General features: G+C 28.0%; 3 pseudogenes; 2 read left to right on the top strand and 1 right to left on the bottom strand.

Moving 5' to 3' along the window:
• The first annotated feature begins 6,808 nt into the window (after positions 1 to 6,808).
• LOC145983259 (cytochrome c oxidase subunit 2 pseudogene) lies at positions 6,809 to 7,477 on the top strand (annotated as a pseudogene).
• Positions 7,478 to 10,308: 2,831 nt separating this feature from the next.
• LOC145983258 (NADH-ubiquinone oxidoreductase chain 5 pseudogene) lies at positions 10,309 to 11,810 on the bottom strand (annotated as a pseudogene).
• Positions 11,811 to 14,141: 2,331 nt separating this feature from the next.
• On the top strand, positions 14,142 to 15,281 carry LOC145983257 (cytochrome b pseudogene; annotated as a pseudogene).
• The last annotated feature ends 5,787 nt before the right edge of the window (positions 15,282 to 21,068 follow it).

The raw sequence follows: 21,068 nt of genomic DNA, 5'->3' as shown, positions 1-21,068 counted from the left end.
AGCAACCCTACTACTATGAGATAAAATCTTAAAAAAATGACTTCTTGACTGAAACTTTAAGTGTATGTCTTGAAAACATAAAATAGAATATAAATATTCTAGAAGTCTTCACATTCTAATTATTATGCAACTAAATATAAATTGATACAATCAACCCCCTAAAACCAACAAAAAAAAATAAATAATTTAAAGAAACCGGAAGAAAACTTTTTCAAGCTAAATATATAAGTTTATCATAACGAAATCGTGGTAGTGTCCCTCGAATTCAAATATAAATAAATCCTAAAAAAATAACCCTTAAGTAAAAAAAATAAGAAAAGTGGTATCCCCCCAACAATAAATTTCTAAATAAAACACTTATAAATAAAATACTAGCATATTCAGATATAAAAATTAAAGCAAATCCACCAGCGCTATACTCAACATTAAACCCAGAAACAAGTTCAGATTCCCCCTCAGCAAAATCAAAAGGAGTCCGGTTAGTTTCAGCTAAACAAGAACTCAATCAGGCTAACGCCAACGGTAAAGCAATAAAGATAAACCATAAATAATCCTGAAAAACATTAAATAAAAGTAAATTATAGCCACCAATTAAAAAAATAAAAGATAGTAAAATTAATACTAATCTAACCTCATAAGAAATAGTTTGAGCAACGGCTCGAAGACCCCCAAGTAACGCATAATTAGAATTAGATGCCCACCCAGCAGATATTACTCTATACACTCCTATTCTCATACAACATAAAAAGAAAAATACCCCCAAATAAAAATTAAATAATAAGGTGTGATATGGAAAAACAACCAAAGACAAAAATAAACTAAAAACTGGAGATATATAATATGGATAATAGTTTCTCAAAGTAGGTAATGTTTGCTCCTTAGTAAATAATTTAACTGCATCAGCAAAAGGCTGAAAAATACCACAAATCCCAACCCGATTAGGCCCCTTACGAATTTGAATATAACCTAAAACCCTGCGCTCAAATAAAGTAAAAAAAGCAACTCTAATTAAAACACATACAACTAAAATAATAAAAGAAATAACTCCAATAAATAAATCTGATATCATCTACTATAAAAAGAAATTTATCTTCATTATTGAATTCTAAATTCAATGCACTTCTCTGCCATAATAGTAATTATTATTAATCAATATTATATATATAATATAAGTATTTGGTCCTTTCGTACTAAAACACTTTTAATATTAAGAGATAGAAACCAACCTGGCTCACGCCGGTTTGAACTCAGATCATGTAAGAAATTAAAGGTCGAACAGACCATCAAATTTGAAATGCTACCCCCAAATGATATCTTAATCCAACATCGAGGTCGCAACCCCTCCTGTCGATATGATCTCTCAAGAAAGATTACGCTGTTATCCCTAAGGTAACTTATTCTTTAAATCACTAAAAATGGATCCAAATAACAAAAATTATTGAATATTAAATAAAAAAGAGCTAATTATTATCTTCCCATCACCCCAACAAAATACTATTTAATAATATATATAATTATATTACTAATCAAAACATCATTAAAATAATATAAAGATCTATGGGGTCTTATCGTCCCCTTAAAAAAATAAAGCCTTTTCACTCTAAAGTAAAATTATATATTAATTAACTAAAGACAGTCTATTCCTCGTCCAACGATTCATTCTAGCCCCCAATTAAAAGACTAATGATTATGCTACCTTCGCACGGTCAAAATACCGCGGCCATTAAACAAATGTCATTGGGCAGGTTATACTTCATATAAAAAATCATGAAAAGATGTTTTTGATAAACAGGCGAGAATAAATTTTGCCTAATTCCTTTAATTAATTAAGTAAATATACTAATAGAATCATAATTTCAAAATAAAACCAATTAAAACATATAATTAAGTAAGCAAGTAAAACCAAACTAAATTTTTAATAAAATTTCAAATAAATTATAACAAAATTACAAAAATTAGCAATCTCCAAACCAATAAATATAATAGTTTAATATAAAGTTATAACCAACATATTAACCAGAAGCACATCCCCCTAGTCATAACTAAACATTAATATTATAATATATATATATTAATATAAAAAATATTAAAATGCAAAGCTATATTAAATATAATTCCCTAATAACTAGATATAAGGTAATTCGAATAACATTTTATTACAAATAACAATTTTAACAGAAAAATATAACACTTTTACCTTAAAATTAGTCTACTAGCTCCTCACCCTTCGAGAGAATAGAATATTCAATTAAAATTTAATCCTCCCTGATACAAAAGGTACGATTATTGACATCTCCTGTAATAAAAATCAATATTTCATATATTTAATAAATCCCAACACTGTACTAATAACCTATAACAAACTAATTCATATACACTAAGTATATAACCAACCCCAATAAAATTACTTTTCATATAAAATCAACTTATAAACTAAATTCAAATAGTAATAAAATTTCTATCAAAATATGTCGAATTGCACGACTAACTACTCAATGTAAATGAATATTCTAACTAACAGAAATATTTTGATATTATATTAAAACTAGGTACACCTTCCGGTACACCTACTATGTTACGACTTATCTCACCTATATAAATGAGAGCGACGGGCGATGTGTGCATGCCCTAGAGCTAATAAACCAAAATGTTATTCTAAAACAAAATTACAATTAAATCCAATTTCAAATATAATTTCAATATATTATCCAAATCAACATAATGTAACCCATCTCCACCCACTAATAAGCTGCACCTTGACCTGAAATATATTTCAACAGAAAAAAAGAATATATATATTTAAATATTCAAATTACGGTGGTATACAAACTGATACTTTACAATAATAGGTCAAATAAAACGCGGAATATCGATTACGGGACAGGTTCCTCTAAATAGAATAAAGCACCGCCAAATTCTTTGAGTTTCAAGATCATAACTAATACTACTCAAACCAAATTTACAATGATAATAATAGGGTATCTAATCCTAGTTTAACATATCACCTTTATAGAATTAATAAAAATAAAGAACAAATTATATTAAAAATTTCACCTAATAAATAAAATATAAACAACCAAAAATCAATTATTACAGCAATTAAGCCAACAACTCTCCACTTATGTCCCCACGTCTAACCGCGGCAGCTGGCACGAATTTAGCCGGACAAAATAAATATTAAAATTTAAAATCCTGTAATCTAATTTACATTAAAATTAAACAAAACCACACACTGCGAACTAAATTCAAATACACCGTCTCAACCCATAAAAAATTGGCGGAAATTTTCCCTCTCTTTAATAAATACATATGTAAAATTTAACTAGGGAATTTTAAGCTAGAATAAAACTTTAGTTCTAAAATATAAAGAGAGGTTCTTTATTATTATATAGTATGTATTATATTAAATTAAATTATAATTAGAAATTATCTCACGAAAATTTCCTCCCTTTTTATTTTTACTCACTTTCCCATACTATATAGAACACAATTTTTTTCCCCTCAAAATTGTGTTCTATATAGATATATTAACTTCTTTTTTCTCTAGACTCAATAAGTATTAAAATGACATGTTAATTAAGTCAATTACTTTAAGTTAGACTACAAAAACTTAAAAAAAATTGGATAAAATTAAAAAGGATTCTGAAGTATTTTATATTATTTAATAAATAGGTTCTACTTATTGATCATAACAATAAAAGTCTAATAAATAGTATTATTAACCCACTATTATAACTTATATATAAATAAGATGTCTGAAAAAGGATTACCATGATAGGGTAAAGTATACATGAAATTTAACATGTTCTTATTAATTTATTTGTAACAAAAATGAATTTTTATAATTGAAAGAATTAAACTTTCTCCAATGGTATCAAACCCCATAGTGCATCATACACCAAAATTTAATAAAAAGGTAAGCTAATTAAGCTAGAGGGCTCAGACCCCACATATGAAGGTCTATAATTAATCCTTCCCTTTTTAATGCTCACAACCCCCAAGAAAATAATATTCCTATTGACCCTCACAATAGGAACCCTCCTTTCTATTTCTTCCACCTCATGATATGCAGCCTGAATAGGCTTAGAAATTAATCTAATATCTTTTATCCCATTAATTTCTACACCAAATAATCAACGAAATACAGAAGCATGACTTAAATACTTCCTAATTCAAGCATTAGCATCATCAATAATTTTGGCTGCAGCATTAATTATAATTAATGCTGCAAACTTCAATATACAGATCCAGCTTTTAACCATAGCTTTATTAATAAAAATAGGAGCTGCTCCATTTCACATTTGAATACCAGAAGTTATAGAAGGAATAACATGAATTAACTGCCTAGTAATAACAACTATTAAAAAAATTGCTCCATCAACATTGCTTAGTTATGTAATTGACAATTTAAACATAATTTTAATTTTAACAATTAGAACATCAGCAATTATTGGAGCAATTGGAGGATTAAATCAAACCTCGTTACGAAAAATTATAGCCTTTTCATCAATTAACCACATATCATGAATTATTCTAAGAATAACATCAGAAGATAATACCTGGTTAACATATTTACTACTATACATCCTTATAACTACCTCTACCATTATGTTATTTTCAATAAACAAAACATACTACGTCCATCAACTGTTTATATTAAAACTTCCGCCCATTAAAAAATATCTTTATTCATATCAATATTATCTCTTGGTGGACTACCACCTCTACTAGGGTTTTTACCAAAATGGATAGTCATTATCCAAACAACCAACTTTAAGCAATTAATTATAATTATAATCCTAATTAGCATATCGTTGCTAACCTTATATTATTACTTACGAACCTCACTTACATCAATTTTAATAAATTATAAAACTAATATATGGAATATCATTACTTAAACTTAAAAGAACAAGTATTATCAGTAGTTACAATTTTTCTCTCAGTATGTGGACTACCTATAATCCAACCAATTTACATATCTCTATAAAATCTTTATAAGGTCTTAAGTTAATTTTAAACTAATGACCTTCAAAGTCATAAATAAGGGGTACTCTTTTAGGCCTTAATACATATATGTATCACCCTGAAATTGCAGTTCAAAATTATTATTCTTAACTATAAAGCCAAAATTTAATGAGAGAGTTTTAAACTCATACATAAATTTACAGTTTATCACCTATAACTTCAGTCATCTCATTCTTGCAACGATGATTATTTTCTACTAACCATAAAGATATTGGTACAATATATTTAATTTTCGGAGTATGATCAGGAATAGTTGGAACATCATTAAGTATCTTAATCCGTATAGAATTAGGCCAACTAGGAAGTTTAATTGGAGATGATCAGATCTACAATGTGATTGTAACTGCACACGCATTTATTATAATTTTTTTCATAGTAATACCTATTATAATTGGGGGATTTGGAAACTGACTAGTACCTTTAATAATTGGAGCCCCAGACATAGCCTTCCCACGATTAAATAATATAAGATTTTGATTACTACCTCCATCATTAACTCTACTATTATCAGGAAGAATTGTAGAGAGTGGTGCAGGAACTGGTTGAACAGTATATCCTCCCCTATCTGCAGGAATTGCACATGCCGGAGCCTCTGTAGATTTATCAATTTTTTCATTACATTTAGCAGGAGTATCCTCTATTCTAGGGGCAGTAAATTTTATTACAACAGTAATTAATATACGAACTATAGGAATATCCATAGAACGAGTACCATTATTCGTATGGTCAGTAGTAATCACTGCAGTTCTACTATTATTATTACTACCAGTTCTAGCAGGAGCAATTACAATGCTATTAACAGATCGAAATTTAAATACCTCATTTTTTGACCCATCTGGTGGTGGAGACCCAATCTTATATCAACACCTATTCTGATTCTTTGGACACCCAGAAGTATATATTCTAATTCTACCGGGATTTGGAATAATTTCACATATTGTAACTCAAGAAAGAGGTAAAAAAGAAACATTTGGAGTTCTTGGAATAATTTATGCAATAATAGCAATTGGGTTCCTAGGATTTATTGTATGAGCACATCATATATTTACTGTAGGAATAGATGTTGATACTCGAGCATATTTTACTGCAGCTACAATAATTATCGCTGTACCAACAGGAATTAAGGTATTTAGATGAATTGCAACACTACATGGAACACAAATTAATTACTCTCCATCAATATTATGAGCATTAGGATTTATTTTCTTATTTACAATAGGGGGATTAACAGGAGTAGTATTAGCAAATTCATCACTAGACATTGTGCTGCATGACACATACTATGTTGTAGCACATTTTCATTATGTATTATCTATAGGAGCAGTATTTGCTATTATAGCAGGACTAGTACATTGATTTCCATTATTTACAGGAGTAATAATAAATCCAGATTGATTAAAAATTCAATTTATCTCAATATTTATTGGAGTTAACTTAACATTCTTCCCACAACATTTTCTAGGATTAAGAGGAATACCGCGACGATATTCGGATTATCCATATGCATATACAATATGAAATGTTGTTTCAAGATTAGGATCAATCTTATCATTTACAGCAGTAATTATTATAATTTTTATTACCTGAGAAGGTATGACAAGTGCCCGACCAACATTATTTAATCTACAACAAGCATCATCAATTGAATGGTATCAAATGTCACCTCCCTCTGAACATACATATTCAGAACTCCCAATACTACTTACTAACAACTAATTTTTAAGGTGGCAGAGAAGTGCATTTAATTTAAGCTTCAAATATAAGGAATATCCCTTACTTAAAAGTGGCAACCTGAAATCAAGTAGGATTACAAGATAGATCCTCCCCATTAATAGAACAAATAATATTTTTCCATGACCACACATTATTAATTTTAATTATAATTACAGTATTAGTAGGATACTTAATAGCATCATTATTTAATAACAAATTAACAAACCGAATACTTTTAGAAGGACAAACATTAGAAACAATATGAACAATTATACCAGCAATTACCCTAGTTTTTATTGCCCTACCCTCTCTACGTTTATTATACTTATTAGATGAAATTAATCAACCTTCATTGACCCTTAAAACTATTGGACATCAATGATATTGAAGTTATGAATACTCCGATTTTATAAGGGCAGAATTTGACTCATATATATCCCCAACAAATGAAATATCTATAGACTCATTTCGATTATTAGATGTAGATAATCGAACAGTATTACCAATTAACATAGATATCCGAGTACTAACTACATCTGCAGATGTATTACACTCATGAGCCATACCATCCATAGGGATTAAAATAGATGCCACCCCAGGACGACTTAACCAGGCAGGAGTAAATATTAGTCGAATTGGCTTATTTTTCGGACAATGTTCAGAAATTTGTGGTTCTAATCATAGATTCATACCAATTATTGTTGAAACTACAACTCACAAATCTTTTATTAATTGACTAATAAAAATTATACAAGAATCATTAGATGACTGAAAAGTAAGTAATGGTCTCTTAAACCACAAAATAGTAATATAACAACTACTTCTAATGAAAAGAGTTAGTTAATCTATAACATAGGAATGTCAAACCTAAATTATCTTTATAGATACTTTTTTATTCCACAAATATACCCATTAAATTGAATTATTCTATTTATAATATTTATATCAATTTATTTTCTATTTATAATCATCAATTATTATAATTATAATAAATTATTAAATAGTAACAACTTTAAAATAGAAAATAAACCAAAAATTAAATACTGAAAATGATAACAAGATTATTTTCATCATTCGATCCAACATCATCAATTATAAATATATCACTAAATTGAATAAGAACATTCCTGGGATTATTAATAATCCCAGCCCCATTTTGATTAATACAATCACGAACCTCTATATTATATAACATAATAATAATAAAGTTACATGAAGAATTTAAAACATTTTTAGGGATAATTAGTCACCAGGGAAGAACCCTAATATTTATTAGTATATTTTCAATAATCTTATTTAATAATTCAATAGGATTACTACCCTATGTATTTACTAGATCAAGTCACTTAGTATTTACCCTAACCCTGGCCCTACCAATATGATTATCATTTATATTATTTGGGTGAATCAGTAATACAAAACATATATTAGCACACCTAGTACCGGAAGGTGTGCCAGCACTATTAATACCAATTATAGTAGGTATTGAAATAATTAGAAATCTAATTCGTCCAATAACTCTATCAGTGCGACTAGCAGCAAACATAATAGTTGGACATTTAATAATATCAATAATTGGAAATACAGGAACAATATTAGAAATTATTGGACTTTCAATATTAATTTTAGCACAAATTATATTAATTATTATAGAAACAGCCGTAGCATTTATCCAATCTTATGTATTTGCCTTATTAATTGCTATTTATTCTAGAGAATCAAAATAACCAATGTCAGCAAACCAAAACCACCCATATCACCTAGTAGATCAAAGCCCATGACCAGCAACAGGAGCTATTAGAGCAATAATATTAACAACAGGGATAATTAGATGATTTCACCAACAAAATATAATTCTATTATCAATAGGAATAACAACTATACTTCTTACAATAATTCAATGATGACGAGATATTTCACGAGAGGGAACATATCAAGGATTACATACAAATCAAGTTATAATAGGACTACGATGGGGCATAATTCTATTTATTATCTCAGAGGTATTATTTTTTGTATCCTTCTTTTGAGCATTTTTCCATAGAAGATTATCCCCAACAATTGAACTGGGGATATTATGACCACCAAGGGGAATTACTCCATTTAACCCAATACAAGTACCTTTATTAAATACAGCAATTTTACTAGCCTCAGGAGTAACAGTAACATGAGCCCATCATGGGTTATTAGAAAAAAACCACTCACATACAACGCAAGCCCTTATATTAACACTAATATTAGGAATATATTTTACTATTCTTCAGGCATATGAATATTATGAATCCCCCTTTACTATCGCTGATGCAGTATATGGATCCACATTCTTTATAGCAACAGGATTTCATGGGTTACATGTTATTATTGGATCAACATTCCTAGGGGTATGTTTAGCTCGACACATCTTATGCCATTTTTCACCAACACATCACTTCGGATTTGAAGCAGCAGCCTGATATTGACATTTCGTAGATGTAGTATGATTATTCCTTTATATTTCAATTTACTGATGAGGTAGATAATTTACTTAGTATATTTAAAGTACGCTTAACTTCCAATTAAAAAGATTATAATAAAATAAAGTAAATAATTAATATAATCATAAGTACCTCATTATTAATTATAATAATTACCTCAATTGTAATAATATTATCCACATTACTATCAAAAAAAATAATTACAGACCGAGAAAAAAGATCACCGTTTGAGTGTGGATTTGACCCAAAATCCTCAGCACGAATTCCATTCTCTATAAAATTCTTTCTAATTGCAGTAATTTTTCTAATTTTTGATGTAGAAATTGTATTACTATTACCAATGACAGTTATTATTTCTAATTCAAAACTAATATATTGAATATGTGTTAGACTCCTATTCCTATTAATCTTGATTTTAGCTTTATATCATGAATGAACCCAAGGATCACTAGAATGAGCATGCTAGAGTAATAGTTAATAATAATATTTGAGTTGCATTCAAAAGGTATTGAATAGTTCAATTTACTTTATTGAGCAAGAAGCAAAAGCAATCAGCTTCGACCTGAATAAATTGGTATATATTACCCTTGCTTATTTGACTGAAGCCAAAGGAAGGCGGCATATTAATGTTAATAATAAAATTAGGATTATCTCCTCAGTTAAGGGGTATATTATTAAGTGGGGGCTGCTAACTTCCATCTTTAGTGGTGAAACTCCATTAATACTCTCACACTATTTCTTTAGTATAAAATTACATTATCTTTTCATGATAAAGCTGAACTTTAAATAAGTTCAAGAAATGCCTATAGAATTATTTTATCCTTCCTAATAACTTCAATATTATGCTTTATTATAAGCTATATAAACACATATAAATTATTAATAAAATTACTATTAAAAATGAAAATATAAAATAAATATTAAAATAATTAGAATGTATTAATTGGATATTTAAAGAACCACTCCTTATATATTTATAGACTCCCTGTCCCCCCATAAGTTCACTTCATCCATAATCAACAGCCTTAATATATAGACCTCCAGTAATAAATGAACTACCAATTAATCCACCAGAGGATAAATAAGGTAAAAATCATATCCCCCCTAATAAATAATATATTATTTTATTATTAAAAAATGGATAAATTTCGAACAAGAAAGATGTAATATTATACCCAATTCACCCTCCCAATAAAATACATATAATTGCCCCTATTTTCAAACTAAGTGGGATAATAATAACAAAAACAGAAGGAAATATTAATCATATTAACCCAGAACCACCTACAATAGATAAGAATAATAGGCCTAACATACCTTTAAATATGCCTCATCCCCCATCATCTGAAAAGAATTGAAATGATATACCTCTATAAGATTTACCAACTAAATAATAATTTAATCGAAAACTATAGGCTATAGTTATACCCGTAGAAACTCATAATAAAACAAATATTACTAAATTAAAAGAAGATATACTTAATATTTCCAAAATTAAATCCTTAGAATAAAAAACAGCCAAAAACGGTATTCCACATAAGGCAAGACTAGAAATTATTATACAAGAAATAGTTATTGGTATTTTATTAATTAGACCCCCCATACAACGAATATCCTGAACATCCCCTATTACATGAATAACTACACCGGCACATAAAAACAATAAAGACTTAAATATAGCATGTGTCAATAAATGGAAAAATGATAACTCCTTTAACCCCACAGATAATGTTAACATTATTAACCCAAGTTGTCTTAATGTAGATAAAGCAATAATTTTCCTCAAATCATATTCAAAATTAGCACCAACCCCAGCTATAAATATAGTTAACCCTGACAGTAATAAGAGTATCCTACCAAAAACAGTATATATATCAGTATATCTCCAAAACGAATTAATAAATAAACTCCAGCAGTAACCAAAGTAGAAGAATGAACTAATGCAGAAACTGGGGTGGGTGCAGCCATAGCTGCCGGCAATCATGCAGAAAATGGAATTTGTGCACTCTTTGTTATCCCAGCAATAATAATAAATCTAGTAATTAATATTTTATGAAAGTCAGAAACTAATCATAAATAATAGATATAATTTCAGCTACCATAATTTAATATTCAAGCAATAGATAATAAAATAAATACATCACCAATTCGGTTAGACAAAGCAGTTAATATTCCAGCAGAATAGGAACGAACATTCTGATAATAAATTACTAGGCAGTAAGAAACTAGTCCTAGACCATCCCATCCTAAAATAATTCTAATAATATTAGGAGAAATAATTAAAAACATTATAGACCCGACAAATAATAAAACTAAAATAATAAATCGATTTATATTATAATCCCCTTCTATATAAGAACCTCTATAATTAATAACCATAGAAGAGATATATATAACTAATCCTATAAAAATTAAAGATATTCAATCAAATAATATTTTTATGATAATACTAGAACTATTCAAATTAACAATATTTCACTCAATAAAAATTGTAATATCCCTAATTAAAAATATTATCCCTAATAATAATAAAATTATTCTACTAATTAATAAAATAATTGATACTATACTTGTAATAAAAAAATTAAAAACCATTGATCTAAGAACTTTTTAGCTACCAGTAAGTCCACAACTTACTATTCTACTTAAACTACTTAAATAATTTAAATTCAATGAAATATTGGAGAACAAAAAACAATTAAAAAATTTAATGGAAATAAATGACAAAATAATAATAAATATTCACGAATGTTACTTCTTCAGCAAGAAAATACACCAGAGTAGTATATTCCATGTTGAGTGTAAGAATATAAATATAAAGTATAACCAGCACTTAAAAAGGAGAGTAATGCAACACCTACAAAACTAAAGTAGGATCACCCAATAATTCTATTTAATAGACTAATTTCACCCAACAGATTAATAGAAGGGGGGCAGCTATATTAGTAATTCTCAATATAAATCATCATAAAGATAATCTAGGAATATAACTAATTATCCCCCTATTAATTAATATACTACGACTACCTAATCGTTCATAAGTAATATTTACTAGACAAAATATTCCAGAAGAACAAAGACCATGTGCTACTATTAAAGTAAGACTACCATTTATTCCTCATGCCCCTATAGTTATAATCCCCATCAAAACAAGACCTATATGTGCTACAGATGAATATGCAACCAAAGCCTTTAAATCAATTTGACATATACAAACAAGACTAATTATTCAAATTCCAACAATGCTAATACCAAATCAAAAAATATTATATTTAACAGTTAATCTCTCAATACAAGAAATAATTCGCAAAATCCCATACCCTCCGAGCTTTAATAAAATCCCAGCCAAAATCATAGACCCACTAACTGGAGCCTCAACATGAGCCCTAGGTAATCACAAATGAACCAAAAATATAGGTATTTTTACTAAAAAGGCAAACACCATTCTAATATATCAATATTAATATAACTAAATATATATATATATATATAAACCCCCCACCTTATAATTTAACATAAAAATACCAACCAAAAGAGGTAAAGAAGCAAGTAATGTATAAAAAGTAAATATACCCCCGCTTGTACTCGTTCTGGCTGATACCCTCACCCTAAAATTAAAAATAAAGTAGGTACTAATGATCCCTCAAAAAACAAATAAAATAAAAAAAAATATTGTTATAAAAGTTAATATTAACAATAATAATAAAATAATTAACAAAAATATAAATCTACAAGGATAAAAATAAATAGATATAATACTATTTCTAGCCACTATTATTAAAAAAATAATTCAAATGCTAAGCAAAATTAAAGAGTAAGACATCACATCTAAGCCAATAAAATAACCAGCCCCCCATACTCCGATACCAAATCATACTATTAATAAAAACAAAAAACAACCAAAAATAATAGAAATTTGAACCACCATTCATAAAGAACTATTAAATCTCAAAAGGATTAAAAATATAAAATAAAAAATATATTTTAACATTTCAATAATACAAAAGAATTAAAATAATCATTACCATGAGTACGTGTAACTGATACTATAACAGATAGACCAAGAGCCCCCTCACATACACAAAACGAAATAAATAATAAACAAAAATAAGCTTCTTCCTGATTATTAATAAAATAATAAGTTATATATAAATATAAGGATAACACAATAAATTCAAGTCTTAATAGAGTTACTAATAAGTGCCTACGTTGAGAAATAAAGCATAAAAATCTAGTAAATAAAATAAATAATATAAATAATACTCTTAACATAAGTTTTTATAGTTTAATAAAAACAATGGTCTTGTAAATCATTAATGAATTAATAATTCTAAAATCATCAAGGAAGATATAATTACATCATCATTAGCTCCCAAAGCCAATATTTTTATTAAACTACCCCTTGATATTAAAATACAATTAATACTAATTACTGTTATATTAATATTAGCACTAATAATATTATATATAAAACATCCACTATCTATGGGGATCACACTAATTATACAAACTATTACTGCATGCCTAACAATATCCACATTTTTAAAATCCACATGACTTTCCTATGTATTATTTCTAGTATTTTTAGGAGGAATATTAGTTCTATTTATTTATACAACAAGACTTACACCAAATGAAATATTTAAAATAAGATAAAAAATAATAATTATGAGTGTAACTTTAATATTATTATGTTTATTTAAATTAATAATAATAGACCCATTATTAACCCCCTCAATACTACAAAATATAGATACTTATACAACCTGAAGAAGTACACCACCCTTACCAGGAATAAAATTATACAATGAATCCATTATAATAATAACTACTATAACAGTAGTATATCTATTTATTACATTAATTGCAATTGTAAAAATTACTAGACTTTCACATGGGCCTCTAAAAATAATTAAATAATTACAAATGACAAAACCAGCACGGATTTATCACCCTCTACTCAAATTAGCAAATAATGCATTAGTAGACTTGCCAGCCCCACTAAATATTTCCTATTGATGAAATTTTGGCTCACTCATAGGAATATGTCTTTCAATCCAAATCTTAACAGGTCTTTTTTTAGCAATACATTATATTTCAAGAACAGATTTAGCCTTTTCTAGAGTAATACACATCTGCCGAGATGTGAATTATGGGTGAATACTACGAACTATTCATGCTAATGGCGCCTCCATATTTTTTATTTGTATATATATACATGTTGGACGAGGAATATATTATGGATCCTACTTATATTTTCACTCATGATCTATTGGGGTTATAATTATATTAGCAACAATAGCAACAGCATTTGTTGGATATGTATTACCATGAGGGCAAATATCATTTTGAGGTGCCACAGTAATTACTAATTTACTCTCGGCAATTCCATATTTAGGGACTACGTTAGTCCAATGAATTTGGGGGGGATTTGCAGTAGATAGTGCTACACTAACTCGATTCTTCGCCTTTCATTTTTTATTACCATTTATTTTAATAGCAATATCCATAATTCATCTACTTTTCTTGCATCAAACTGGGTCTAATAATCCACTATCTATTAATAGCAACATGGATAAAATTCCATTCCACCCATACTTCTCAATAAAAGATATATTAGGGTTTATACTTATAATTTTAAGACTAATACAACTCTCATTAATATTTCCAACAACCCTAGGAGACCCTGAAAACTTTACCCCTGCAAATCCACTAGTAACCCCAGTACACATTCAACCAGAGTGATACTTTCTGTTTGCATACGCCATTCTACGATCAATCCCAAATAAGCTTGGAGGAGTAGTAGCACTAGTTTTATCTATTATAATTTTATTTATTATACCAATACACCATAAAAGAAATTTTCGTGGACTACAATTTTATCCATTAAATCAAGTATTATTTTGATTAATATTTGCAACCTTTATTTTATTAACCTGAATTGGAGCCCGACCCGTAGAAACTCCATACATTACTACTGGGCAAGTATTAACAATTATATATTTTATATATTTCATTATATCCCCAGCAACCCTACTACTATGAGATAAAATCTTAAAAAAATGACTTCTTGACTGAAACTTTAAGTGTATGTCTTGAAAACATAAAATAGAATATAAATATTCTAGAAGTCTTCACATTCTAATTATTATGCAACTAAATATAAATTGATACAATCAACCCCCTAAAACCAACAAAAAAAATAATAATTTAAAGAAACCGGAAGAAAACTTTTTCAAGCTAAATATATAAGTTTATCATAACGAAATCGTGGTAGTGTCCCTCGAATTCAAATATAAATAAATCCTAAAAAAATAACCCTTAAGTAAAAAAAATAAGAAAAGTGGTATCCCCCCAACAATAAAATTCTAAATAAAACACTTATAAATAAAATACTAGCATATTCAGATATAAAAATTAAAGCAAATCCACCAGCGCTATACTCAACATTAAACCCAGAAACAAGTTCAGATTCCCCCTCAGCAAAATCAAAAGGAGTCCGGTTAGTTTCAGCTAAACAAGAACTCAATCAGGCTAACGCCAACGGTAAAGCAATAAAGATAAACCATAAATAATCCTGAAAAACATTAAATAAAAGTAAATTATAGCCACCAATTAAAAAAATAAAAGATAGTAAAATTAATACTAATCTAACCTCATAAGAAATAGTTTGAGCAACGGCTCGAAGACCCCCAAGTAACGCATAATTAGAATTAGATGCCCACCCAGCAGATATTACTCTATAAACTCCTATTCTCATACAACATAAAAAGAAAAATACCCCCAAATAAAAATTAAATAATAAGGTGTGATATGGAAAAACAACCAAAGACAAAAATAAACTAAAAACTGGAGATATATAATATGGATAATAGTTTCTCAAAGTAGGTAATGTTTGCTCCTTAGTAAATAATTTAACTGCATCAGCAAAAGGCTGAAAAATACCACAAATCCCAACCCGATTAGGCCCCTTACGAATTTGAATATAACCTAAAACCCTGCGCTCAAATAAAGTAAAAAAAGCAACTCTAATTAAAACACATACAACTAAAATAATAAAAGAAATAACTCCAATAAATAAATCTGATATCATCTACTATAAAAAGAAATTTATCTTCATTATTGAATTCTAAATTCAATGCACTTCTCTGCCATAATAGTAATTATTATTAATCAATATTATATATATAATATAAGTATTTGGTCCTTTCGTACTGAAACACTTTTAATATTAAGAGATAGAAACCAACCTGGCTCACGCCGGTTTGAACTCAGATCATGTAAGAACAGACCATCAAATTTGAAATGCTACCCCCAAATGATATCTTAATCCAACATCGAGGTCGCAACCCCTCCTGTCGATATGATCTCTCAAGAAAGATTACGCTGTTATCCCTAAGGTAACTTATTCTTTAAATCACTAAAAATGGATCCATATAACAAAAATTATTGAATATTAAATAAAAAAGAGCTAATTATTATCTTCCCATCACCCCAACAAAATACTATTTAATAATATATATAATTATATTACTAATCAAAACATCATTAAAATAATATAAAGATCTATAGGGTCTTATCGTCCCCTTAAAAAAATAAAGCCTTTTCACTCTAAAGTAAAATTATATATTAATTAACTAAAGACAGTCTATTCCTCGTCCAACCATTCATTCTAGCCCCCAATTAAAAGACTAATGATTATGCTACCTTCGCACGGTCAAAATACCGCGGCCATTAAACAAATGTCATTGGGCAGGTTATACTTCATATAAAAAATCATGAAAAGATGTTTTTGATAAACAGGCGAGAATAAATTTTGCCTAATTCCTTTAATTAATTAAGTAAATATACTAATAGAATCATAATTTCAAAATAAAACCAATTAAAACATATAATTAAGTAAGCAAGTAAAACCAAACTAAATTTTTAATAAAATTTCAAATAAATTATAACAAAATTACAAAAATTAGCAATCTCCAAACCAATAAATATAATAGTTTAATATAAAGTTATAACCAACATATTAACCAGAAGCACATCCCCCTAGTCATAACTAAACATTAATATTATAATATATATATATTAATATAAAAAATATTAAAATGCAAAGCTATATTAAATATAATTCCCTAATAACTAGATATAAGGTAATTCGAATAACATTTTATTACAAATAACAATTTTAACAGAAAAATATAACACTTTTACCTTAAAATTAGTCTACTAGCTCCTCACCCTTCGAGAGAATAGAATATTCAATTAAAATTTAATCCTCCCTGATACAAAAGGTACGATTATTGACATCTCCTATAATAAAAATCAATATTTCATATATTTAATAAATCCCAACACTGTACTAATAACCTATAACAAACTAATTCATATACACTAAGTATATAACCAACCCCAATAAAATTACTTTTCATATAAAATCAACTTATAAACTAAATTCAAATAGTAATAAAATTTCTATCAAAATATGTCGAATTGCACGACTAACTACTCAATGTAAATGAATATTCTAACTAACAGAAATATTTTGATATTATATTAAAACTAGGTACACCTTCCGGTACACCTACTATGTTACGACTTATCTCACCTATATAAATGAGAGCGACGGGCGATGTGTGCATGCCCTAGAGCTAATAAACCAAAATGTTATTCTAAAACAAAATTACAATTAAATCCAATTTCAAATATAATTTCAATATATTATCCAAATCAACATAATGTAACCCATCTCCACCCACTAATAAGCTGCACCTTGACCTGAAATATATTTCAACAGAAAAAAAGAATATATATATTTAAATATTCAAATTACGGTGGTATACAAACTGATACTTTACAATAATAGGTCAAATAAAACGCGGAATATCGATTACGGGACAGGTTCCTCTAAATAGAATAAAGCACCGCCAAATTCTTTGAGTTTCAAGATCATAACTAATACTACTCAAACCAAATTTACAATGATAATAATAGGGTATCTAATCCTAGTTTAACATATCACCTTTATAGAATTAATAAAAATAAAGAACAAATTATATTAAAAATTTCACCTAATAAATAAAATATAAACAACCAAAAATCAATTATTACAGCAATTAAGCCAACAACTCTCCACTTATGTCCCCACGTCTAACCGCGGCAGCTGGCACGAATTTAGCCGGACAAAATAAATATTAAAATTTAAAATCCTGTAATCTAATTTACATTAAAATTAAACAAAACCACACACTGCGAACTAAATTCAAATACACCGTCTCAACCCATAAAAAATTGGCGGAAATTTTCCCTCTCTTTAATAAATACATATGTAAAATTTAACTAGGGAATTTTAAGCTAGAATAAAACTTTAGTTCTAAAATATAAAGAGAGGTTCTTTATTATTATATAGTATGTATTATATTAAATTAAATTATAATTAGAAATTATCTCACGAAAATTTCCTCCCTTTTTATTTTTACTCACTTTCCCATACTATATAGAACACAATTTTTTTTCCCCTCAAAATTGTGTTCTATATAGATATATTAACTTCTTTTTTCTCTAGACTCAATAAGTATTAAAATGACATGTTAATTAAGTCAATTACTTTAAGTTAGACTACAAAAACTTAAAAAAAATTGGATAAAATTAAAAAGGATTCTGAAGTATTTTATATTATTTAATAAATAGGTTCTACTTATTGATCATAACAATAAAAGTCTAATAAATAGTATTATTAACCCACTATTATAACTTATATATAAATAAGATGTCTGAAAAAGGATTACCATGATAGGGTAAAGTATACATGAAATTTAACATGTTCTTATTAATTTATTTGTAACAAAAATGAATTTTTATAATTGAAAGAATTAAACTTTCTCCAATGGTATCAAACCCCATAGTGCATCATACACCAAAATATAATAAAAAGGGAAGCTAATTAAGCTAGAGGGCTCAGACCCCACATATGAAGGTCTATAATTAATCCTTCCCTTTTCAATGCTCACAACCCCCAAGAAAATAATATTCCTATTGACCCTCACAATAGGAACCCTCCTTTCTATTTCTTCCACCTCATGATATGCAGCCTGAATAGGCTTAGAAATTAATCTAATATCTTTTATCGCATTAATTTCTACACCAAATAATCAACGAAATACAGAAGCATGACTTAAATACTTCCTAATTCAAGCATTAGCATCATCAATAATTTTGGCTGCAGCATTAATTATAATTAATGCTGCAAACTTCAATATACAGATCCAGCTTTTAACCATAGCTTTATTAATAAAAATAGGAGCTGCTCCATTTCACATTTGAATACCAGAAGTTATAGAAGGAATAACATGAATTAACTGCCTAGTAATAACAACTATTCAAAAAATTGCTCCATCAACATTGCTTAGTTATGTAATTGACAATTTAAACATAATTTTAATTTTAACAATTAGAACATCAGCAATTATTGGAGCAATTGGAGGATTAAATCAAACCTCGTTACGAAAAATTATAGCCTTATCATCAATTAACCACATATCATGAATTATTCTAAGAATAACATCAGAAGATAATACCTGGTTAACATATTTACTACTATACATCCTTATAACTACCTCTACCATTATGTTATTTTCAATAAACAAAACATACTACGTCCATCAACTGTTTATATTAAAACTTCCGCCCATTAAAAAAATATCTTTATTCATATCAATATTATCTCTTGGTGGACTACCACCTCTACTAGGGTTTTTACCAAAATGGATAGTCATTATCCAAACAACCAACTTTAAGCAATTAATTATAATTATAATCCTAATTAGCATATCGTTGCTAACCTTATATTATTACTTACGAACCTCACTTACATCAATTTTAATAAATTATAAAACTAATATATGGAATATCATTAACAACAAGCCATTAAACTTAAAAGAACAAGTATTATCAGTAGTTACAATTTTTCTCTCAGTATGTGGACTACCTATAATCCAACCAATTTACATATCTCTATAAAATCTTTATAAGGTCTTAAGTTAATTTTAAACTAATGACCTTCAAAGTCATAAATAAGGGGTACTCTTTTAGGCCTTAATACATATATGTATCACCCTGAAATTGCAGTTCAAAATTATTATTCTTAACTATAAAGCCAAAATTTAATGAGAGAGTTTTAAACTCATACATAAATTTACAGTTTATCACCTATAACTTCAGTCATCTCATTCTTGCAACGATGATTATTTTCTACTAACCATAAAGATATTGGTACAATATATTTAATTTTCGGAGTATGATCAGGAATAGTTGGAACATCATTAAGTATCTTAATCCGTATAGAATTAGGCCAACTAGGAAGTTTAATTGGAGATGATCAGATCTACAATGTGATTGTAACTGCACACGCATTTATTATAATTTTTTTCATAGTAATACCTATTATAATTGGGGGATTTGGAAACTGACTAGTACCTTTAATAATTGGAGCCCCAGACATAGCCTTCCCACGATTAAATAATATAAGATTTTGATTACTACCTCCATCATTAACTCTACTATTATCAGGAAGAATTGTAGAGAGTGGTGCAGGAACTGGTTGAACAGTATATCCTCCCCTATCTGCAGGAATTGCACATGCCGGAGCCTCTGTAGATTTATCAATTTTTTCATTACATTTAGCAGGAGTATCCTCTATTCTAGGGGCAGTAAATTTTATTACAACAGTAATTAATATACGAACTATAGGAATATCCATAGAACGAGTACCATTATTCGTATGGTCAGTAGTAATCACTGCAGGAGAATGTATTAATTGGATATTTAAAGAACCACTCCTTATATATTTATAGACTCCCT

Source organism: Lepisma saccharinum, unplaced genomic scaffold (assembly GCF_977018435.1).
Source record: "Lepisma saccharinum unplaced genomic scaffold, izLepSacc3.1 HAP1_SCAFFOLD_705, whole genome shotgun sequence".
NCBI lineage: Eukaryota > Metazoa > Arthropoda > Insecta > Zygentoma > Lepismatidae > Lepisma > Lepisma saccharinum.
Note: the sequence above shows the minus strand (reverse complement) of the source record. Positions and strands in the feature narration are given on the sequence as shown.